This window comes from Heliangelus exortis, chromosome 1, assembly GCF_036169615.1.
Source record: "Heliangelus exortis chromosome 1, bHelExo1.hap1, whole genome shotgun sequence".
In the NCBI taxonomy this organism is placed as follows: domain Eukaryota; kingdom Metazoa; phylum Chordata; class Aves; order Apodiformes; family Trochilidae; genus Heliangelus; species Heliangelus exortis.
The window spans coordinates 179,055,092-179,080,447 of record NC_092422.1 but is presented as its reverse complement, the minus strand read 5'-3'; the positions used below and the strand labels follow the sequence as shown (position 1 = coordinate 179,080,447).

The 25,356-nt window shown below is 37.1% G+C and overlaps 1 long non-coding RNA gene across 2 annotated transcripts in view; it reads left to right on the top strand.

The window, feature by feature from the left end:
- The first annotated feature begins 10,369 nt into the window (after positions 1-10,369).
- The window catches only part of LOC139799215 (uncharacterized), a 49,512-nt gene continuing 34,525 nt past the window's right edge, over positions 10,370-25,356 (top strand). For both annotated transcript variants that reach the window (XR_011727159.1, XR_011727185.1), the window contains exons 1-2: positions 10,370-10,449; positions 24,104-24,207. This is a non-coding gene — a long non-coding RNA (uncharacterized lncRNA). The remainder of the gene's footprint in view (positions 10,450-24,103; positions 24,208-25,356) is intronic.

Below are 25,356 nucleotides of genomic sequence, written 5' to 3'. Positions count from 1 at the left end.
TTGAGGATGGAAGAGAAAATTCACCCTTTCTTGCCAGGATTTTTAGTTTGTGTTGACCAACTTTATACCCTTGCTAATCCTTTTCTTCCAGGGGTCCTGCACTCTGGGGTATGTAAAACTGTTCTCCATTAAAAATCAAAATTATAAGGCCAGTATAAACAACTCTTTTGTTGTTAAAATAACAACAAAATAATATAATAAACAAAATAAATATAATAAATAATAAATATAATAAATATAAACAACAAAATAAATATAATAATAAACAACTATTTTTCACTGTTCTCTTCTCCCACTCAGCACATGCCATAGCTGTGAACAGATTCTGCAGATAGCTTTAGCTATGTGAGCCAGCATATGAAGTATGGCTGTACCAAGCTTTCTCAAAATCTAGTGTCTGGCATGCCTAGATCAGAGTCCTGGCTGGAGAATGCATCCCTGTTGGCTTGTGTGTCCACGAAAGAAAAACTATCTGTTTGAGGGAGATGAAGAAATTGATTCTTGTTCCTGCTTTAACTACCACCACTATGCTTTGCCTGGTGACTCGCACCTGTAAAATTATACTAGAGAAGTTCATAAAAACTTAGAGAAGGTGTTTTCCTCTCTAGCCTCTTTCAGCTGATAGGTAATCTTGCTGTAGCAAGAAGGACATAAAACAGTTTAGCAGGTTACTGCTACTACAGGCACACCTTATTATCTATGAAGGATTTGCTCCTGAAAAGTGTAATGATTAGCAAGTCGTGACATGCTAAGTTGAATAAATGGGACAGAGTATGATATGGGGAGGACAGAGAGGCAGAAGCAAGATCCTTACCTTGGTCAATCAGCTGAAAGAGATAGTGAATTCTCAGCAGATGAGTATGCTGATTAAAATGTTGATTTACATTTTAAAACACAGATCAAGATATCACATATACACTGAGATTTTAATTGGTACCTCATTTTACAAGGTGAAACTGAATCTTCTGATACCTCTCCCAGTCCTTCTTGGAATGGGTCACCACACTGGGAAGGCTCATCCACTCACAACTGAGTGCCTGACAAAAATCTTCTAGTGCATGTGTTCTTGGTTCCTCTTTGTGTGTCCTTGAATTTTCATACTAATCATCATCATCGTTATCAGTTATCTTCTCATGAAAGCCAATTAAATCAATTAAAGGTGAAGGAAAAGTGGGATAATGGCATCAGCTGGCAGAGCAGAACTGATCTGGTAAACACTAAACGGTTTACAGCAAAATTCCAAAATGGTGGGTAAGGTAGCAACAGATTTTTGGTACACAAAACCAAAGTCACTGTTTTGCAGCATAATAAGGTGTTGCTGTGGAACCTGGAGAACTGTTTGGTCCACAGAACTAAACACTTCTGGGCATCTATAGAAGTAACAGGGCATAAGTCCATGGGAACTTGTCACCACTTGAAGTTTAGCACTGGATATGGAAGCAAAAAGGAAAGAATATGAGACAGAAACTGTTAATACATTTTAATTGATGGTGTTTCAAACAGTTTAACTATCTTGATGCTGTACTTCGTTTTTCTACTTGCTGAGCTTGTAAATATCAGACTCATATACTTATTCTTTATGGTTAATTTTGGTTATATGATTCTGACTGTCACATGCTCTTAAAGCAAAGCACTTCACACAAGAGAAAAAATATATGAGCCTTTAAAAACATTTTTAATAAGTGTCAGACAGACCTTTCATGGCTATGTCTCCATATTCATATACTCCAGATTCACACACTCCAGATAATATTCTTTGTACTTAATATATTCTGCTATTGGACTACTAACAGTCCTTCAACCATGTTGAATGGACTGTTATCCTGGGTTCTCATGGGTAGAACCCTTGTAAGAGTGATCTTGAAAATATCTTGTTCTGTTATGCTCTGTAGCAAAGTCAATGCACTTTTACTTAAAGATATATTAAAGCTGTTGACAGATCAAAATGATCAGTATTGATTCCTGTATGAAGATCTGGTTCTACTGAGGTCCACTGAAAAATCTGTTGACCTCAGTGAGGCCAAAATTTCATTATCTTTACTGATTACTTACAAGAGTAAATTTCAGACAGGCTCCTTGAAATAATCTATTGTATTACATAGAAGGATTCACTTATAAGATGTAATAAATAAAAAGAATAGAAGGACAAAGGGAAATGCAGAAGTAACACAAAAGTGAAGAAGTATAGAAGTTGAGATTACAAATATTGAAAGGTTTGTGTGTTGTGTTTTTTAAAAAAACAAAGGTTAAATATTGGTTCTTTTATTAGTCCTTCCCTCCCTTAGAGGTATTAGTGATACTCAGCTTCAGAACTCCAAGAACTCACTTTCTTTCCTTGAATTCTCTTTCAGAATTAAGTTCAAATTTCCATGGGATTAAGATTTATCTATATAAAAATTTATAAGGTCTTCATTCACCATCAGCAGTTTCCTATTTTGCTCCCAGATAGTCACACAACAGCTGAATGCCTTGTAAATGTTAATGAATTTATGCTATAACCTCCTGGAGAGTTAGGGGAGAAAAATTATCTCTATTTTACAGCTGGAGAATGGGGACAGAAAGACTCTGTGATATGCCTGAGGTCTCTCACTGGATTTTTCAAACTCTGTGCTTAAATCACAAGATTTTCTTAGCCTCTGATTATCTTTGCTTTGGGGATTCTGGTTTATTTAAATTCTGTTCTCCTGAACACTTTTCCCTAGATCCATGCAAAAATGATTCTTAACCTCAACACATATCTAGAAAACCACTTATCCAGGGGAAAACTAGAGATTTTATGGGATGTTTAGTGGCTACTGTAGCTCATGAGGCAAAAAAAAGGGCACAGAAAATAGACCCTGAAGGATCTCAAAACTTCTTTGAAAATATATTAAATGCATAGAGAATCAGATTTAATAGATTTCCTTATCCTAATTTTGCCTGGGACAGAAACACTAGAAACTCTTCCAATTGATCTTCAATTATGCTGTTGCTGGCACTGTGGAATTATTAACATTTTGCCACCTTTTTTTTTCTGCAATAATAATTTTTCTGCAATAATAATTTTTTTTCCTGCATAATTAACCTTCAGTTTTATATGAGCTACTATTGTACATAGATTTCATTTTATGAAGGATTGCATTTGGATGTGATTGGATTGTATTGGCATGATGACTTTCCCTCTGCATTCAATCTATGAACCTTGATTTAAACATGTAAGGAGAATGCAACTGGCTGCCTCTCTATGGTCTATTTTGTAGGGCCAGGAGCAGCCAGATTTGCTGGGCTATGGGAAGGAGTTGATACCTGAGGAGCTGCATTATGCACTACTCCATGCTGCTGTTTTAAGCCTGCTTCTGACTCCAAGACGTCTTGCTAAGGGTTATCCACGTATGCCATACTTACACATAACTATAGTTTACTAACTCTTTTATTTGTTTTGCAACGATTTATATCAAGTTAAGTTTTTTTTAAATTAGAGATGTAATTATTTTCCAACATCTACTTTGTATAAACCCAGTACAATGCAATTATATCTTTATAAAGGTGTTTATACAAAGGTAGTTATTTTACATAAACAGAACACACTTATGAGAAAACCTGGGTATTGGGACCTCTATAATACAGAAACCTCCATCCACCATTACTTATCCCTGAATACAGCTGAGATCCAACACACTAATAAAGTGTTTTCCAGGCTTTGCTAGGAGAGGGATGGAGGAAAATGAAGCAAAATGAATGAAGTTACTGGGAAGTTTCTTCATTCAGGAAGGAGACCAATTCACACTTCTGTTGGACCCCTTTCCACCACCTATGGCTTGGAGAACCACACAGAGTGGAGACTCTGGGTGGAGCCTTGGGTGGAGCAGAAGTCTCCCTTCTGTAAAATCACTGCCATAAAGGACTACCTGGCTTAGATTTTCCTTTTTTTTATACCTATTTCATATTACGGGACTACTCCCAACTTCCTGGATTTATTACTGACCTCCTCACAAATAAGAAAATTTGGAGTCAGGTTCATTATATCTTGGTATGAAGCAATCTGTTGGCAGTAAGGCTGAAGGACAGTTTAGGACTTCTGGAATTTATTCCTGTGGTTTTCCTAGTTTATTCAATATGAAGGATCTTGGACATCTAGAAAGCTGAAAATTCTCGACACCAGTGTAGGCTGGTGCTATGAAATATTTGACTGTGAGTAACCAGATACATCTTCAAAGCAAGCCCTGCTTTGAGCAGAGGTTTGGGGCAAATGGCTTCCAGAGGTCCCTTCCAACATGACTTCCAGTGACTCTGTGTTCCTACTCCATGTAAATCTATAACTATGCAGAGCCATGTCCATATCTTTCCACAATCCCAGGTTTCCCAGAATTCCAGACCTACATGCAGCACCACTTTCCAGGTGAGGCTGTGCCAGCCCTCGCTTTACCAGCAAATCCTTGGGGGCTCATGTGAAGCATGAGTTAATGCATCAAACAGCAGCTGTTAGTCTGGGGGCAATTGGTTTTCTTTATGGACTCCCAGTTCAGGGAAGGGATTTAAAGGCTTCCTGCCCTTCATGAAGTGCTGGAGAGATTCTTAGTTGAGACAGCCTGTCACATAAAAAGCGTAACAGTGATACCAGAGCTGAGGCAGCTGAGGAAGCAGCACAGCTGTGGTTTTATGGTGCTGAATCAGCCAATGCCCACTGCAGAGTTAATCTGCCCAAGGAGATGCCTGTATATCACAAAGAAGTAGAAGTTTCATATTCATGCTGTTCACTGGCATTTGGAGGATTTGCAACTCTGGTGGCAGTCGCTGGGTGAAAATGAACCAATTTAGTTTAATAACGCAGATGTCAAAATAGTAAAATATTCCAGAAAAATTGCATTGGGAAGCTGTCATGATCAATTTTATTTATTTTTATTATTGTGGCATTGTTTGAATAGTATATTTCCCACCACTGAGAAAGCTGATGAACAGAGTATCTGAGCTGAAGCCAAAATCACCCATAAATCCATCCTGCAGTAAGGTGATAATTCAAGCACCAGAACGAGTAACATCATTAAATATTATGGCACACTACATCCAATTTCTCTACAGAATAATTTTCCTAATATTGTGTTTGTAAAGGAAATTAGTGTCAATCCATCAAATGCATACATGCACCGGCCTAATTATCACCTTTGCCAGCATCATAAAACCAGTATGCTTGGTGACTTAGCAAGTATGTATATAAAGTATAGTAGAAATATTTTATTTTCCTTACATAAGTGTAAGGCCTATTTCTTTCCTGTATGATTCAGAGGACTCATTGTCCTAAAATAGATGAAGAAACTTGGGTAGAATAGGCTGAGAGGTGGAGAGGTTAAGTCAGGGGCAGCATACAACACCATCCCACAGAGACCTGGACCTGGGTGCAGCAAGTTCTTGAGTTTCCTACCAGGCAGGGAGGATCCACATCATCACAGCATCTCTTGGAAATTGACTATTTGGATCTGGTGCTAATAAGGGTATGCAAAGCTACAGTTCAAGCTAGCACTTCTTTAAGTGCATATACAATCCTGGCAGGTTCTTGAACTTGGTGGAGAGAAGAATTAAGGAGTAAATGACTGACAGTGTATGAGGAGAGGAAATTTTACAGAATTTTTTATATAAAATGTAGGGTCCCTCTCTAGAAATAATTTTAGTGTCAAATTTCTATGACTTTGAGCAATGTTTTAAATGTTGATAAATACTAATGATTCTATTAATAAGGATGAACAGCTGTTTTTTCTTTAAAGTGTAGATTGCCCTGATGTTTCTAATGAGTATCGTGTTTTGTTACATTATTAATTATTTCTAAAGCATGTGAACATATCTACTTATCCATTAATCTACTGGTTGGTCTATTCATTGCCCTACCTGATTTGATCTTTGCTGATTAAGAAATTGTGGGAACTGTCCTAAATTGAGTGAACCCTTTATTGAGTAAGATTTCACTGCTTTTGTGAGGATTTATGGGATCTGTCCTAGGTGAAAATTAACATTTTCTGCAACCATTGGGAGAGTTAGGCTATGACTTACCAGCAAGCCACTTAAGTCACAGATTTCACCTGGCCTACGATTATCCATATGGTTTTAACTGTTAATACTAGAAATAAATAAGTTCCGTGTCAGAGTTTTGACTCACTTGTGCTACTTGGGATAATATCCAGGAGCCATTTGTGGGATGGTATGGGCCAAGGAGCATTCCCTGCATGGATGAGGCCATGGGGTTTAGGAGGTGTACAGGACCTATCTGTATGCCATGGTCTGGGCTGCTCTCTTTGCCCTCAGCTGGGCAATGCAGAGCTCCCAGTGCGTGCCTGAGCAGTGCACTGACTCAGGTCAGATTGCAAGGGTTAAGCAGTGAGGTTTTCTCAGCCACTCCTGAGGATGAGTCAGGCAAGAGATGTCAGCAATAAAGAAAAGCAAAAGGCCTTGATCATAGTCAACCTCAAATGCTTCTGAATCAGCTGGGCACTACCCTGTCCCAGCTCAGGGACTGCAATACATATGATGGGAATGTGATGGGATTGTGCAAACAAGTGATCCTTGTTCCAGGCATCCAGACAACTCTCATTAGCTAGGAAGACAGCTAGGAGAGTCCTTAGCTCCTGAAAAAGCTTGAAGCTCTTAATAATCCTGCTCTGGGTAGGATTTCCAAGACAATGACTCTCTGGCACCTCGTTTTTGTTCCCAAGAGAAGCAGACATCTACCACTCCCCTGGCTCAGCCCAGGATTAGCAGTAATCTTGTATTTTCACTCCATCCTGTCCAAAATGGCTTTTAAGTTAAGGGGCCCTTTTTGTTGCCACATGAAAATTTAAAAAAAGCTCAAAAGAACCAGTGTAGTTTTTTCACATAACTGGAGGATCTGCACATAGCAAAAGAGAGAGAGAGTAGAAGAAGAAAAGAAGAAAAGAAGGAAACCAAACAGTCAGGACCCTGACTCCACTCACTGAAAAACTTATGAGCAAGAATAATTCTCATAACTGTACTCATGTGAGAAAGTGAAGTGCTCTCTTCCACCCACACTATCTTGCAGTCTTTCCTTCTTTGCCTGATGCCATCAGAGACTTCTGTCTTTATTCAGTGATCCTTCTGTATTGTGGGTGAACCCTTTGCCAGAGGACCTCCTGGGGACATCGACCCTCTTTTTGGAAACTGAGGGTTGCTAAATTAACAAGGGACTGACTACAGGTAACAGTTCTTTGTTCATAGGAGATATCTTGCTTTACCACCAATCATTTTTAAGGAATCTTATTACAAAAGATGTATGGTTGGACATTTATGTTCCTGTATTTTATTTTCTTTCACAAAAGTTTAAGACCTCTGTGTGTGTGCGATTGGGAATTTGAGCCAGATGGTCAGCCCTTCAACTTAGAACCAAGCATGGAGATGAGAAGAGGCAGGGTTGTGAAGATTAAGAGATGGGACCAACCTGTTTAGCAGAGGAGAGAAGCTGTCTGGAAGAACCATCCCTTGTCCCTTGCATAGTAGATGGGCTTGTACAGAGGGGGTCATAGCAGAAGGAGGACAGCAAGGACATACTGTGAGCAGAAGGAGAAGTCTTACCCCAAAAGAGTCATGGCCAAATTCAACCACCTGCTTCCATGAGGTAGCCCATGCAGGGCAGTGAGAGTTGCACCTGTGGAGAGGACTCACCTTCACCTGCCACATCATACCCCACACCCTTCTTACATGTTGGAAAACTGGTTTTGAGTTTTTCTCCTCTTCTGGTGAGGTATCATGGTCACTGGGTAACTTTTGATCTCTGTGGCATCATAATCTTCTACCTCAGGGTATGTTTCAGCCTCTGGGTTGACAAATCATGACTGTTTTTTGAACTCTGTTTTATTAAAGTTACATCAGCTTACCTGCACTGGCTTCTTGAACTCTGCTAGGAAAAAGTTCAACAAGAGCTGGAACTATCTCTCCCTCTGGCCTAGGATTGAACATTATTTTAAATACAAATATCTCTCCTCTTCAGCATAGTCAGGAAAGACAGGGTCATCTTTATACCTGATAACTCAAGCAAAGCAGTGGGTAAATATCAAAGATGTTAAGGCAAGGCAAACATGGACCTTTAATGTTTGTGGGCAGCACTAATGACACAGGGTGAAATTTATTCTCTTATCAAAGGTCAACACAAACCTAGGCACTACTTCAAAGCTGTATTGATCCTATAACTGGCTCCTAGCACTGAAATGGATTTCACCAAAGTCTAAATCTTATGAGAACCAATAGATTTCATATATGGGTGTAAAAAATAATAGAGTGTTTTAAGAAACAGACAGCACTCAGCAATCTGCATCTGCAATCTTGATTTTGGTGAGACAGTCTATTGTTTTTATCTTGTATTCATATATACTGGATGATTCTTCCTGGCCTGTCCCTCGCTCCCATTTAATCAGTCAAAACATCCATGCTCTTTGTGACTACACAGTATTTACTCAGACTTTGTGTTTACCAAGAAGAAGCTGACAGTCCAGTGACTGTTTAGTGCTGCAGATACTGCTTGGTTTGAAGGGAAAGCAAGAGTGGAGGCACTGCCAAAGGTGTTCTTTCTGGTATTAGTGAACAATAAAAACTGTTCCACATTTCCTACCTCATTCAATCAATGTTCCAAGATACTGAAAAGGTCTTGAAGGTGGGGAAAATGTGAAAGGCAAAGGGAATGCAATAGCAAGTTATAAACTTGTATTCTTTTGGCAGTGGTCACCAGCTTAAATGTGCCACTGCAGAGGAGGCATGAGAATCCTGTATTGGAAGTGTGGTCACGTTGGGTGTGAATGTATACATTGGAAATACTGTAGAAGAAGATATGGCATCTGCAGTTGGTGTTTTTTCTTTCTTTTGCATTTTTTTCCTGAGGTTGTGTTTGAACAGGGTGTGCCAGCATTTGCACTCCAAGGAATAGCATCAGAATGTTTAGTATTTCAGTCTACAAGAAAAATAATGAAAACACATCAGCTAATTCCTTGTACCTTTGTGTGCCTTAGTCACTGATTCCTGTGTACTCTAATTATAGACTGCTTGACATTACAACTACAGGGCACAAAGCAAAGCTTTTACAAAAGTTGTTTTGATATCTCTTTTTTTTCTTAGGCTAATGGAGAAGCCTGCTTTAAATACAGATCTGTGCTTGAAGCTGTCCTGTGCTCAGAATGTGAATGTTAATATGATTACAGTGAGATGTAATCATATATATCATACAGTGATCTGAGATGGATTAGGAGGTGCTTTGCTCAGGATAGGCAAAGCTATCCTGGGAGTGAGTCCTGAGACAATCATATTTTTTTTGATCCATGGGGGAAAGATAAAAAGGATCTTTACATAACTGAGTTGTATGATTTTAACCTCTGTTGCTCTAAATATATAACTAAGGGCAGATAAATCCCATGTGCTATGCCTCATTGTATAAATTGTGATTTATTAAACTGTTGATCATGAAATTAAGTCAGAATTCCTTTGCTCAGTCATGTACATTATTGTTGTGGGGTTTCCAATAGATTGGAGGTTGGGGTTTCCAACCTCAGAGTGTGTTGAGCATAATTATCTCCTGAATATACTCAGACCCCCTGCAAAAGCCAAAGTTTGTTTGGTTTTGCTTTACTTAAGAGTGTATTTACTACAACCTTTTGTGAGGCTTTCTAAATTTCAACTGAATGGCTAAAATCTGCAAGAAACATATATGCCCTGTAGATGACATAAAACACATTGAAATAAAATTTTGTATTTCCATTAAAAATTCAAGACATATTGTTAATATCTGCACATGTTTGGACCCATAGTGGTAAACAAACAGTAAAGAACATTAGCTTGGTTTTATCAGTTAGTGGCTCTATGCATATGCTATAAGTTTATATCCTATTTATAATCTTTATTCTGAAAGTTACATGCTACCTGTTTAGTATCTTGGTTCTGGCAACTTGTGATCTTTGTTCCTTTCACTGATAAGAAATCACAGGTACTTTGAGGGAAAAATCTTTTGAGCTCACGATCCAGCTGATACTGCACAAAATGTTATTTGAGGAAAAACACAACAAGGTTTTACTTATTTTTAGCCCAATCTGTTATATCAGTGCTGCTCTGTATTCCCCTCACTCTAAATTCTTTGATAAAAATACAATTTTTAAAAGAAATTATGTTTCTCAATTCAAAATACTAGACATCTAGGCCCAGACAAGAAAATAAGTTCATATATATTCTAATACATTTATTTTTAAAAAGAAGGAAAGTAATTTGAAATATAATTAAATATAAGTGAAATATTAAAAAAATTAAGACATTTTCAGTAGAATAAAAATCTAGTACTGTATGAAATACTGAAATGGCATTCATATATGAAGAAAGTCAGTTAGAAAAGTCATATAAAACTATTTATTTCAGAATGCCACTGAACTACAGACTTATTTCTGACTCACCTGACCATTGACATGTACTAAGGAAACAGAAGGGAAAAAGCAGGTAAGAACCATTCCCCTATAAGTAAAGAATTATAACATTTGTAAAAAACAAGCAGATGCCTGTGAAATGGCAGAAAGAGAGTGTGTAAGGAGTGGGGCAAGGCCAGGATGGGGGCTGTGAGCAGGGAAGGATCAGATTCCTCTAGAAGTAAAAATGAGCAGGGTGGGCTGAGCCAGGAGGGTGGAGAGCATCCCTCTGAGTGGATGGGACATGGTCTGGAAGAGCTGGTGGGAGAAGGAAGGAGCTGCTGTCACTGAGCCATGCAAACCTTCCTCTAATGGAGCCCCACAGACTTTTGAGCTGTATTTGGCATGTGGCCAGAAATCCCAGTGATCGTGAATAGATTTGTTTGGAAAATAGAAATCCTTTTGGCTTAATAAAATAGTTTGGAAAATATTTCCAAAATGAACAATCCTCCCCACCTCCTCCTGCTCCCACCATTACATATAGTTTTTAACTTCAACTGAAATAGATTTCAAAAGAAAACAATATTAAAAATGGTCTTTACAGAGAATTTTGGCTTGCTTGTTGTCTGCCTGCCCAGAAAGTACTGCTCAGTTTTCTCTTCCATAAGAGAAATATTAGTCTTCAGATGGGGTTACTAGCACTTGAATGTCAAATCTTTCTGTCCTTCTGCTCCTCTTTGCTGATGCCCAGTCAGAGAGTTTTGTCAGGTTTGTGACTTTCCCCAAAGGCTGAAATACAGGGATCTAGATAATGGGTAACTGTAGCTCTTTTCTCAGTAACAGAATAGAAAAATGAAAATAGCCACGGGAAAATTACATTTTATGGAACAGACATTTTCTGTTTTAGTGAAAACAACTTTAGTGAAAAATTGTTGGCTAGGTCACCCCTCGAGTCTTCTCCAAACATGTCAGATATTCCATTTTGATACTTACCTCTAATATCATATGCCACCAAAGGATGAGAGCTGACTGTCTGCAAGGTTTCGCTTTTACATTAAATTATGTATTTTAATGCTAAAATGCCCCTTTACTCACAAGCATAGTGATGATTCAAGAGCATCAAATTATCATAAAGGTAATGCAGTAGTAACATTTTTTGACATTTGCCAGTTTATCTTAGTTACATCAGGAAAGGACGAGATTCTTCTGAGTAATTATCTTTGAATTGCATCTGATGCATCAGTCATTAAGCCCTGAGCTTACTGAGGTGATATAGATCAAGCAATTGTAATGTTTTGTTTGGAATTTAAATATGCTCCATATTTTAAAGTTTTGTAGACACCCACTCATTCATATGTGTGTGTTTGTGTGTCCATACTTTCATACAAAAGAACTGCAAGTATTTCCATATAGATTACAGTCAGAGAAGTTCTTGAAATTCAATTATTTGACCTTCTTCCAGTTTTCAGAACATCCTTTCTACAAATGCTGAGGTTAGAGTTTCAGAATTATTTATTTTTTAACCTTGTTTTCATATATGCATACTTACATTTCAATTCATAATAATATGTATTATCATAATATTACTTAGAGATACACCAGATATGCTACTGAAAAAATATAGGAAAAGACTAAAAGCTCATCTAAAAAAGAGCTTATGGTTTAGGCTTTAGGTGTGAGACGGTGAGCTGATCATCAACATTGTCCTTTTAATGCCAATATTGAAGATGGCCATTACAGTATGTGAAATAGCTCTTCTCTCGACTAGGAGGCTGGCCAAGAAGACTATCTTACCTTTTTTTCATATCGTAAAGTTTTTTTCAGAAGACATTACTTAGATTAGAATAAGGATGCTTCCCCTAGAAATGTCAAATAATGTGTCATACATTTTCCTCTCCCCTCCATATCCTCTCCTCTCTCATTTTCTACTCAGTCAAACAACTCAATTTGGATAGTGAACATTTTCAGTAAAAAACTGAAGTCTGTTCTATTCAGGTTTTCTTAGAGACACTTTTTTTTGAGGACAGAAGTCAGGAAAAGACATTACAGAAGCCAGGATAAGAAATGGGCAGGAATGGAGATGGGGAAAGAATCAAGAAAACAATTATCAACAAAAAAAAAGGCCAGTATATGAAAGGATAATAGCAGTTTACTCCCCTTTGGGAGTAGGGAGAGTCAGAAGAGAAAAACATGAACATGAACAGGCCCATAGGAACCCATAAAGTAATTTGTGGTTAAAAGAGGCTACGGCTCATAGCTGAAGTATCCAAAGACTAAAATTAGTAATAGAGCAGAGGCATGACTGTGAACAGAGTGCCAGCAATGAGCTGCAGCAAGAAGAACAGCTCTGTCCTGGAGTGACAGAGCTTTCCTTGCTTTGACAGAAAGAATCATTAATGAATCATCAGCATGTACCAAATCCACCACATGAGAGGGTTGGGAAACCAAGAGACAGATGAACTGATAGTGTAATGATAAACAGTCTTATTCCTCCACTAAACATTCCCTGTAAGACTCTCTTTATCCTCACAATGTACAAACTTCCGTAGTTCTGTACTTTTGAGGAAGCAGCAGTGGTATTTTAGCCTTTAATTCAATGTCACTTCATGTATATGTTGGGGACTATCAGATCAATATTGTCAATGCTTTGTTTTCCCCATTAGAAAATATTTTTGTCAGGAAGGTTATGATGCAATTAAAGGAACACATTAATCAAACCACAGACACACATGATTTAGATAAAGGAAGAAAAAGAATTTTAATATTTTTACTTAAAATAACCAGCACGTCTGGTTACATACTGGGACTGTGGAAATGCACGTGTCATCCTATGTTTTTGAAGATTGCAATAAACATTTATGATCTAATTCCATAAATCTATGTCAGAGTGCTATAAAGTTAGAAATAATTTGCTTTGATATCTAACTGGAAAATTAGTGCCATTCCTAACAAGAAAGGGCATGTTTATAACAGAAAAGTGCTGTGATTAAGTGCCCTAAGAACTAAATATCCTGGAAAGAATTTTAATCTTAAACAGATAAGTAATTGAAGGAATGCTAATTCTCTGTTTACTAGGAATGACTAGGAATGACTGTGCACCACAGTTACATACCAAATGTCTTGAAGGTCTTGAAGGGTCTGATAGTGTGTTCTACAGGAAAGCTTATAGATTTTTTTTTCTTTTTTTCCCCAGTGTTCTAGTATGCTTTGGTAAGTGAAGGCACATAGGGAAAATGAACATTACATTGTGAAACACAGCACTACAACTTTATAAAGAACTGTTATGAAACATGATTAGCAGTGCAAAAGTCATTGCAATCAGATGTTAGGCAGGCAAAGAACTTGCCAAGAAGAAAAAGATGTCAATAATTTTGTGGTCAATAAGTATTTACAGAATTAAAAATGGAAATGTTTCTGTACACAGTAATGCTGTAATGATTTTAAAAATCAATAAAAATTAAGCCTTTCTGAAGTATATAAACCAGCTGCACACTAATGGTACAGGAAAAAACATTCTCTGCATTTCAGATTATTCCATAAATTTATCACAAGTGATTGGGTGAATGAAAGGTAGAACAAAACAGCTGCTGAGTAACTTCAGCTATCTTTTTTTTTTTTTTTTTTTTTTTTGTCTTGCATTAAAAAAGAGACCAAAACACGCAAGCTTTTAGGATCTTAACTATGAAAAAATTAAAGTAGTTGGAGCTTGGAAAACAGGACAAAATTGTGGAGTTAGGTGGCATTTCCAGGTATGTATCTTCTAGATGATAACTTTGCCATTTGCTTTTATACACAGCAACAGTAATCGCCATAGCATTAGACATAATATTTCTTGATTTTTAAATAGTGTCACTGTTTTGATTAAAAAATGTAGTTTAATGTAAAAATGAATAGCTAAAGCTTGATTCAAGCAAAAGATGGAAAGATTATTTTTTTTACCCCAATCACTCTTCTGGTATTGTACACTATTAAACATAATTATACATATTTTATTTATTCAGAAGCTTCCATTTTTTGGCAGCATTTCCTAGACATGTGTCACTCATTTTTACAGAAATACAGGAAACTCCCATAATTTGGTTGTGTACACTACTGGTGTACACCATCAGATTCTATGAATCTGGTATAAACTTCTAGATATTTAAATAATATGCATTTCTTCCAAATAAATCAATGAAAATATTTATAAACTACGTTTTTTCTTGATCTTTTGGGCATTAAGGAAACATATGACTTTCCTGAAAGTTTTGCCTTCTGTGTCTGTACAGATTTTTCTTGTGTTCATTTTCCTGACAAACCAGAAGAGGGATATGTACCACTGCAGTAATCCAGCACAAAATTATGGCATTAACCACTTCACTCTGTTGAGAGCTCTTTGTCCTTAGTAGTTCTCAGGCCATTTTTAACTCACACAGTTCATGTTGCTGTGACATCCCAACCTTCCACCTCCTAACTTGGCCAAAGTGAGGTAGGACAGGGCTGGGGCAGTGAAGATCCCCTCTGTGATGTTAATCCTCTCCCTCTTGCTTTTGGGGCAGCCATCAGGAACTGTGAAATGGAAATGTGTGGTGAAAATAACACACTGTTTACCTCAGTGTAAGCTTCTGAACCTCCTGTTTGTGTGTTCAAGTCTAAGGGTGGAGCCAGCTGATCCTGTGAGATTACAGGAGGGAATGTGGGTATGGAACTGATAATTTAGAATACTGCTGTTCAACCAGTCCATCACTTCCCATCCTCAGGGACCTCGAAAGCACCAGCAGGAGGGAGCTGGAGACAACTCTTGACATACAGCCAGACTGGGGGAGAAGTGATTAGTGCAACAGAAAAAAACCCCGGTCTGGCAAAATATACTCAGCTCCAAGTCTAGTAGCTTGAGTCAAAAGGTTGTCCCTCTGGGCTGAGGGCAGTCTAACAGCTTATGTGCAGAGGTCAGAGCATATTCAAGCACCTTTCTGTACAAAATGTTTAATGATGTGTGCTAATGAAGCTGGAGTTTATGCTGTTTCAGGACATAGGGGCCCTTTTAGGCTCCAGGTACACCGTGTGCTCTTTTATCTGGGTGAGCTCAGTGAATAAAAGAAATAAAAGTACTGTTACTTAGCTTGAAGGGAAATTCACTGCAGCCAGGGTGCCAAATGTCTATGTATATGTTAATCAACTCCAAATGTATCTGGAAGAAAATTGTTCACATGAACTGTATAATTCAACATACCCACCTAGCTCTCCTTCATACTTCCTGCCTCCTACAGTTCTTTGCCCAGAGTGCTCAACACTCACAGCTGCTGCTGATCTCTTCTGCAGCAAAAAGCTCCTTGTGAAGCCCTTGCCTGTTCAGCTTCCCCCATGGCTGCTTGTAGAACCTCAGTGAGTGGAACACAGGTGAAAATCTCTTCCAATGCTTGATATTAAAACAAGTTGTATAGAATCATGCAAGAAAGCTGTGACGCAGGTGAGAAAACACCAGAGTTCTTCTGTATGACAGTATCTACAGGAGCCACAAAGGTGACCTTCTTCCTTCTGAATAATCCTTCCAGCCTTCTGGAAGAGCCCTTCAGTCATGAGCCCTCAGTCATCCTCCACTGCACTGTCCCACCCTGCAGCCAAAGGACTGAGGCTGCTGAAAAGCACCAAGCTATGCCATAAAAGAATGTTCCAGTTACATGTGCAGGAGGAATGAAGTAAGATGACTTTGATGAGCTTAATTTTGTCCTTTAACTGACAGATTCTTAACTTTGCAACCAAAGTAATGGGTTCTATTTTAAAGTCATTAGATACATCACCTATGTTTCTCATGCAGGCTGAAAATAATTCTGTTCCAAGCATATGTGGCAGGGTTGTTATAAAGCAGTGTTGTCAAGCCCTGAGCATCCACAGTTAGTTTGAACTCTGAGTAACTACTGCAGCTGTCAGGGGGAAGAGTTTAGGGAGGGAAGGTATTCTAGGGCCTTGTACTCCCTTTGTGAAATGGTTGGAGATGCCTGCTTTGGAGATGGTGGAAAAACACTTTGTTCACATGCTTCCTTCAGAGCTGAGAATGAGCTCCTAAAGCTATGCAACACATCTGAGTGAGAAAATCTTCAAGGATGAAGGTCTCTCACTCCCCACTCCTCTCCATCCCCTCACTCTTGTAAAGGGGGTTTTCTGCTCAGAGCTCCTTCTGTAGCAGGTGCTGATGGTGATTTAGTTGGGGTGTTTGAGTCTTTGTGTGCAGCTGTTATTTTGGCAAGCTGCCAAGGCTTTGCTAAGAGATGGGAATGACACCATACCTGTACCTGGGATGTAGACAAACGGAATTTCATGGGAAACATGAAAGATATTTATCTTCCAGAGCTTCTGTCTTGCTGAATTTCAAAAGACAAAACATGTGAACATTAAGCTGAAGGTCAAAAGATGTTTTTTGTATGATGCGAAGTGCTTGGCAAAGCATAGTACCCTCATAAAAATATATAGATATGAATGTATGTAGTTTTAGTTATAGAACTCTTCTTTAGTTGTTGCATAAAATAAAGTTTTTATAATTTTAAATTTATCTTTTTTTCTCAGCAGCTTTTATTGTTTTCAGTGGACAACATACTGGAGAACCAGACTTTGCCTATGACATAAAGTATGATGGCACTGAAGGGCTCATCTTTTCATAAATGAGGACAGTTGCAACAGGGTAGACTGGAAATAAGAAACAGATGGATGAATTTCTGGTTTAGATTTAAAATTACTACCTCTTTCTCAAAGAGAATTACTACCTCTTTCTGGCTTCACATGGATCTGAGCATGGTTTCATATGCTAGAAAACACATGAGAAATTTTATGTTTGTACCAGCTCCCAATGGCATTTTGCGTATGCACAAATGATAGAATTATTCATATTTTGTTGGACTGGGGGTAGAAGAGTAATCCTCCAGAGACTGAATGCAGGGGGTTTAGAATATATCTCAAGGTTTTCTGCATGTTTTCATTCAGTGTTGCAGTGCTCCAGGGAAGATGTGAATTCACTTCAGCACACTTCCTTGGAATTCTGAAGGTGGGGAATTTTATTTATACCAGAAAATTCTTAGGACTGTTTGTTTATTTTTGTGAGCATTTCCTTCTAAAGCAAGAATTGTACAGACAAGCTATCCAAAGTAAATAATTTACAAAAGACATATTCAAATCATCTTTCAGGTGGCACATGTAGTAGATGTTTGTTCAGTCATGTGAAATATAGATGTGACCACAAGTCTAATAGAAAAAAGTAAGCAGGCCCTGAAAAATGATCAATACACACTTCTAAAAAGAGTCACTACACCTGCTTAATATAGTGTTGGGCTATTAAGTGTGTAATCCCCATCAGATAACTGCTCAAAAGGCAACTAAAGATGTAAGTTGTTTCCCCTGGAGTCACTGGGTCTCTTTCCACTAACTCATTGCTGAAGAAAAATGTACCTATTCCATTCCCTTGGCTGGCTTTAAAAATATTTCAAACAGACTGCCAGATTAAAATGGTGCAAGTAGGCAATTTACAGAAGGTAAACCCCTTCTGTTACACTATTCATGAGGAAAATATGAGATTTTTCCTGGTGCTTTATCAGATGATTAAAAAAACCAACATCCATCAGTTTTTATTGAGAATCAAGCTTTATAATCAAAGACATCAGTCCCTTTTACTAAAAGCAATATGGAGCCCTAGAGTTTGCCAAAATCCTCAGGAGTTCTGGGCTCCTATGCTTGGTCTTCCTCTCCTTTCTTCCAGGAGTGATGAAGTTTCTCTGAGCACTGACTCAAATGGAAGATAAAACTTGTCCCTTGGGGTTTCCTTTTTTTCATGAGAGGGGGCAATGATCTAGAGAATAAAGATTAAGATTTACCAGATCACGTTAGTAATGTGGGAGCTGAGACATTCCACTGGATGTGAAAAATCCTTGGCTCAGGTTTCATTGCCTACCATCACACCCCTGGAGCATCTAACACTATATCAGCTGGAACCCACAGGCAGGAAGGAGCAGATATTTAATTCTCTGCAAGTTTCTAAAGGCTTTCTCAGTAATGGGCAGGAATCAGTTTAGCAGAATGAAGGAGAGCAGAAGCATGAGGAATTTTATGCGGTTAAGTAAGGGCAAATGTTAACTGTCTGGATAATCTCTGTGATAGCAAAATCTACAAGTACGTGGAGAATTTTCCCAAGGAAAATGGTGAAAGCCTCTCTGATTGACATACATAGACTAGATTAGGCAAAACACTTAATGTATAATAGACAAAAATCACACTTTTATGCAGAGGGATAGAATATTCTAATGGTTTTCTCCTTCTGTGATTTATGATACAGACAGAATATTCCCAAACAGGAAGATATTTTTTCACTTCACTATTTACTACTTTCTGATTTCCTTTGGACAATCAACTAAACTATCAGAGTATGCAAATAAAATATATAAGCCAACTATTTCATTGATGCTGTACTAGCTGTTACTACATCTTCTCATGAACACCTGAAAGAACAATAAATTAACTCCTGCCCCTCAGGCTGCGTAATGCATTCTGAAGTTATTCTATACCTTAATTATAGCTTGTTTTTTTAACCTGGTGATATAACAAAATTAAGACCTTGATCAGTTTGTAGACCAGATTCATACTATGTTCAGTCATATTAGAGTCATAATTAGGATATTTATCTGACAATATTTTTTTTAACCTGAGCTCAGGTTATTCTATGTGAGTATACTATGAACCTGTAGGTACATCTTGCCAGCAAAGCATTTTGCAGTGTTATGAAGTCATTAAGAATGTTTTTATAGATGATGACGTCCATAACCCTAAGGTCTCAGATGAGATATTTTCAGCAGCCAGTACAGGGGAAAGGTTAATTAAAATTTAGAACATTCCATCAGTTGTAAAATTCTGTAACTACACAGAACCTTTTTCTGCTTTTAAGCAACTCTCAGACATACTGATTTTCATTTATAGTCTGAAGAACAAAATGGCCTGACACTTCCTGCACTTGCAGACATTCTGTAGCTCATGGGCTGGTGTCATTCCTCAGTAAAAGTTGGATCATCTGATTTAAACTGTTTATAATAATATTCTGGAAATGGATAACTACAGATTTTAAAAGCTTCATCTTTCTGATGGGGTTGCTCACTGTAGTCCAAGTCACACCCACATTTGTTTCAGCTCTAATAAAGGCAAAAAATATACTTGTCTCCTTATTGACCTTACAATATTATAGCAGAAGGCCAAAAAGTAATTATTTTTTTGGCTATTCTATGCACAATTTTAAATATGACTCTACCCTTTCTTTAATTCCACTCTAATTCACAGCAATTCAGCTCTTTAAGCATATGCTTGAAGGAAATAGTAAGTCAAATTTCAAGAATGCCAAGAGCTCTATAAAAATCAGCAGGGCAATTGTATTAAGCTCAAACAGCTGATTTCTCCTAGTAATGGTTTGGAAGTAAAATAAAACCAAACAAATACAGCTATTTCTTAGGATACATTCTGTTGTAGCTAGCTACTTCTACACAGCTGGTCAGCATTTATTTTATAAAGCCTTGCACAGTGTTTTGCTTTCTTTTTATTGAAAAAAATGTTCTGTAGAAGGAGATAATACAAACATAAGATCATATTCTTCAAAATATAATTTATTAGCAAGTAAATTTCTACCTGCAACAGATAGACCTGTTTGATCCTAAGGATTATTGAAAGTCTAGCTTTCAAACCCTTCTTCATTCCAGGACTTCTAGTGAAGTCAATAAAACAAAACGGTTGGGTGATATTTATGCACCATGGAAAAGTCTTTATGCATTTTTAAAAAGTTTTTTTTTCAAAGACTGTGAAGTTCCCAGACTCATATCATTTATGTAAGAAGTAACAAAATGCAGCCTTATATGTCCTTAAACTATGTTTTGCTGCTGCTGCTAAACCAAGTATGTGCTTTCACTACCAGTTGTGGTGTGCAGCAAGGATAGTCTGTGGTGGCAGGAAAGTAATGTGAAAAAGACAAGCAGACTAGGAAATTGAAAAAATGTTACAAATTTATAAAGATATAAATACATAAATTTATATTATAAAACAAACCCTAGACTGTTAGTTTCTATGAATGTATAGAAGTGAAATTTGTGAGGCTATGTTTTTAAAATCTGTCAGGAAAAATACATGAGGATGTCCTCTGGAAGGGCTGGTTTAGTTGCAGTGTAGTATGCTGGTACTTCATTAGGTTAAGGTCTAGCCATTTGAATGATAGAAGTGATGTGCTGTCTGACCCAGCTGAAGTTTTGTAATGCTGATGTCAGTAAAAAATCACATGGCAGCTGATACAGAAGTGGAATGTAATTGTACATAACAAAGTTTATATTCTGGTTGCTTAACTGGCTTAGCCAGCTGAAGTATGGGTGAATATGTGCTTTATGTTAATGCTAGATTTTTACAAGATTAAATCAGATGTTAAACCATCATCTGTAATGTGATTTTTTAGTAAAAATATACTACTCTTAATTGCATAAAAACTTGAAATAAACCACTACACTTTAATTTTATTCCATAAAACTTGCTGTTTCTGATTCTATTCAACACAAATCCTGCATGTTGTCACAGTATATGAAAACTTACTTTGTGCAACGTGGTGCATAAACGATCTCAGAGAAAGTGATCTTTCATACACCCTTAGGCATGGTTACTAAGCACAGCCAAATGGGCACTTCTAGCAAGAAACACAAGTAGCTGATTTAGGACAAAAATTGCCATGTGATAACACCTAATTCTCCAAGCACGAATTGGGCAATAACATTTGTTTTGTGGTCCTTTTCTTTGTACAAATCACATGAACTTCTAGCTTTATACTCAGCTTTGTTTTGAAATTAAATACAAATTCAACACAGAAATATACACAGAAACCTCAGAAGTTAACTAGAACCAGATGTTGAGCAAGATGCCACACATGAAGAAACCCACTTTAAACAACCACCTTACTGTAGCTACTCGAGTCCTCTCAGTTTGGGACAAACAGAAAGGAGCTTTTCTGAGTTCCTGTAAACTGGTGCACACACTTCAGCACGTGAAACCAACACCCCCTTAAAAGATGCAGTGATTGGTTGCAGGATTTAGAGTTTTAGAATTTTGTATCCCTGGTGACCAACTCTGGATGATACAAAAGCAAAAGCCTGGACAATCTACCAGCTTCACATGACAAGAATCATGGTTCTGTTTTTCTTTAATCTGAATCAGAAAGATTATACCTTTGTTGTGTACATTCCAAATCAAAGTCTCTGATACTGCTAGGGAAAAAAAAATTTAAATGGGAGAGACGCTGCCATCTTCAAAGCCACACTTCAGCCTGAATTTTTGTCTGCTATTACTACATGCAAGTAAATTAGGTAATTTGTAAGTAAATTTGGAGAATTCAATGACCTTGTGGATATCTGAGAGTGAAGTTATTCCAAACCAACTGAGAGCCTTCATCACACCATCCTTCTCCAGCTTCTCCTCTGCAACCTGTTAGGCAATTGACTGATATTCCATGGGGCAGAAAAAACAAGGTACACCTAGCACTTCAAGGAAACAATATTTTCACATGTTCTTTTAGGGTCAGGTGAGAAAAAAGCATTTTCATACTACAGAGCTTCAGGAATTATGAGAACATGGAAGACACCACAGGAGTTTTTATAAGTCTCTTCACCTCCTGAAAGAGAGGAAATCCTAGTTTCCCACAATCAGGTGTTTCCAAATGGACTCTTATGAACGTCCTGCCTAAAGTTTTGAATTCACAAGAGGTCTTCTTTAAGGATTTTCTGCAGAAACAGAATGAAAACCATAAAACCAGTTAACCTTAAAGTGACCACTTCAAGGCATGGTGAGATCACCACATCCCATAATGACCATAATACAGGTTTAATTAAAACAAGGTTTGCTTGTTTGGAATTTTGAGGCATATGTTTCATATTATTCCTTTAGTTATTTCTCTCTAATTATTTACTGCCCCAACAAATGTTATTTCTTCTAGGAAGGCCAGAAAATGCAATATACCCCTGTTTAGGTCGCTGATAAAAGTGCACAGGATCAAAAAAATAATTTCTGAGGGATTTAGCTACAAGCAAATCTTACTCATCGAAGACTTCACACTGTGTTTTAAGATTGCTCAGTTAGCCAGTGTTTTTAGACTCTCAAACATATGCCTTGCTAGTGCTATTTACTGCATTTTTTTTTTTTTAAGAAAAAATCCAGGTAATAATTCAATTAACTTAGAATAACCCAAAGATACAATATCAACACAGTTAGGTTTTCTAACTAGATTAATGTTTCCAGAAAATATAACAAGATTTTTGGATCAGACAGACTTTCTACAAATAAATATACTAACTGTTCTTGCTTTTATTTATGAATTTGTCTCTGAGTCTCAAATTACCATTTCATAATTCCATGTAGAATTAATCCACAGCTAATAAATGTCCTCAATTATTTTTAAATATTGGAAGAGCATTAGTGATTTCTGAGTACACTGAAGTTTTCCTGAATTTGTTTAAACTAGATTGTAGTGCCTGTCAGTCACTTTATTAAAGATTTTGGTTGAAGTATGAACACACTGTTCCAAAATTTCTTAACCTGAACAGATGCCTCTACACATCCTACTGTTTTTCAAAAGACAAGTTTCTTGTTTTACTGAGATGGTACTTCTGTCAGTTCTTCTCAGTGCATGGTGAGAACAGCTTTTCTACCTGTTTTTAAGATAATTTCATTAATTTTCACTATGTGTACTTAATAATGTACTTAAGCAATTGTCTAGGGGCTTTGTTTTGTTATATTTGTTTGTAAAACAATATATATATATATTTTAATATTTTTATTTTTACTGAATTTATAAATTTTCCAAAATTATAAGTAGCAGTCCTTCCTATTTATTTCTTCCTTTTTCCTATTCTTACATATTATTTTTTACTGGTTTCAACGTTATTCCCATGTGTCTGTGTAAGATACCTTTTTCACTATGATATCTTTATCCCTACTAGTAGAATCAAGTATTTTGGATGGTCAGTCATCCTGCAACAACCCACAGTCTTTTTAAAACAAATCAGTCTACATTTGTGGTTTCCTTACTAATTCCAACTACACTTCAGTTGTTAGGAACTGAGTCTTAAAGCCTGTGTACATAAAATTAATGCTACTGCAATGTTCAGTAGAATATTGAACTTACATAACTAAAAGACACCCACTTGAACAGTCAAGGATTCTTAAGTTAATGACCAACTCTCCTTCATCCAATAAAATGAACTCTAGTGTTGCATTATTAGCAGCTGCAGAATTAAGGACCCTTAGAAAATTTATTATCTCTTCTTTTTATAAGCAGTAAAGATATTTTTTTATCACTGGCCATGGGAACTTTAAAGAGGTATCCATCACAATACAGTAATTCATAACAACCTTTTTCCTCCCTACATGTTAAGTATATTGTGAGACATCCATATCACCCTTTCCTGAGATGTAGGTGGTCTGTTCAGCACCACAGAGGTCTGTCACCCTAGCAGCTGAAACCTGAAGTTTTGTTCTGGGGTTCTTGTATTATCTCTACACTTCTGTAACACCTTCCTCATGAGGTGACCGCCTTAAAAGAGGGGTTTAGACCAGGAGTCTATGTAGCAGATGCTGTTTTAAAGGAAATTAGGGCCACAGAGAAAAACATGTACAAATAAACAAGAAAAAGTTTGCACAGCAGTTAGGAATGAAGATCAGATAATGTGGCTTCAACTTTTTTGATTGACCCCAGGACTTCGTTTTTCCTTCTACAGTTTGCCAGGAGAAAGAGGAAAAGAATGAAAAAAACAACAAACCTGTTGGACCATAAAGTGCAATTATTTCTAATCTCATTCATAACAGAGTATTTGCATATAAGGTACAGACACACATGGTGACCTACACCAAATTTTGAGATTTTTAATAATTTATGCAGTGTCTGAAGAAAATTCACAAATCTACAACCCTAAAATTTAAAGTTGTGTGAAGTTTCAGGCAAGCAGAAACTGTTTACAGAATGTGCTTCTCACTTTTAATTAATTTATTCTGTACTTTGCTTGAATAATATTTGACATTCCTGAGTTTGAGGATTATTGGCAGCATTACTCTAAGAATGACACAAAAAAAAAAGCTACCTCTCTTCTTGCAGAGTTCAGCACCACATACTTGCCCCCATGTAAAATTGTCACAGTAATTTTTAACCTATGATCTTGGTAGTTCTGAGTGGCTGATTAAGAAACTACATTTAACCCATCACTTTTAAAGGATGTATTACAAAAGAAAAATTGCTTACGTATGAAATGGTGACAGCCAGAACAAAAGTAGCTTGCTCAGTAGGGAAAAACTCAGATTGCTTTCTCTGTTTTCCAAAATCAGCACTCATCACCTACCATCTGTGCTTGCTTTCTGCACGGATCTTGGTTTGATTGACGTTCTTTCCAATGTTAGAACTTTCAGTGCACATTAAGTTACACCAGAGAACCAGTTTAAGTATCTCTTGTATATAAATTAGCTCGAGAGTCTTAGAGATACACTGCTTATCTGATGGCATAATTGAGCCCAAAGGTCTTTCATTGATCTTTCCCGACTTGGCTGTCAAAAAAAGAAAAAAAAAAAAGGAAAAAATCTCTTCATCAGAATTATAACTTTCTCAGCTTCTTATAGAACGGCATTCCTTTTGAAGAGAAATTAAGAAAAATTAAAATATAACAGTAAAGCTTAAGGATGCTACTTATGGCTGAAAAGATGAGCCAGTGCCATAAATGATAGGAAACCCTATTTGAAAAGCATAGTGTTACTCATACTTATCAAATTTAATTAGTATTTTTTCCCCAATATTTTAACTATGTAAACTTACATTTATGCCAAAATTGACTATTGCTCTAAGCAGTTAGCTGAACAGTTAACAGGACATTTCTAAGTCTCCTCTTAGGCAAAAGAACTGTGATACTTCTTATTTTTGAAACAAGACTTAAAATACAGCCACAGTAACATTGTACTGCATTACAAGAGGATGAAAATGGCAATA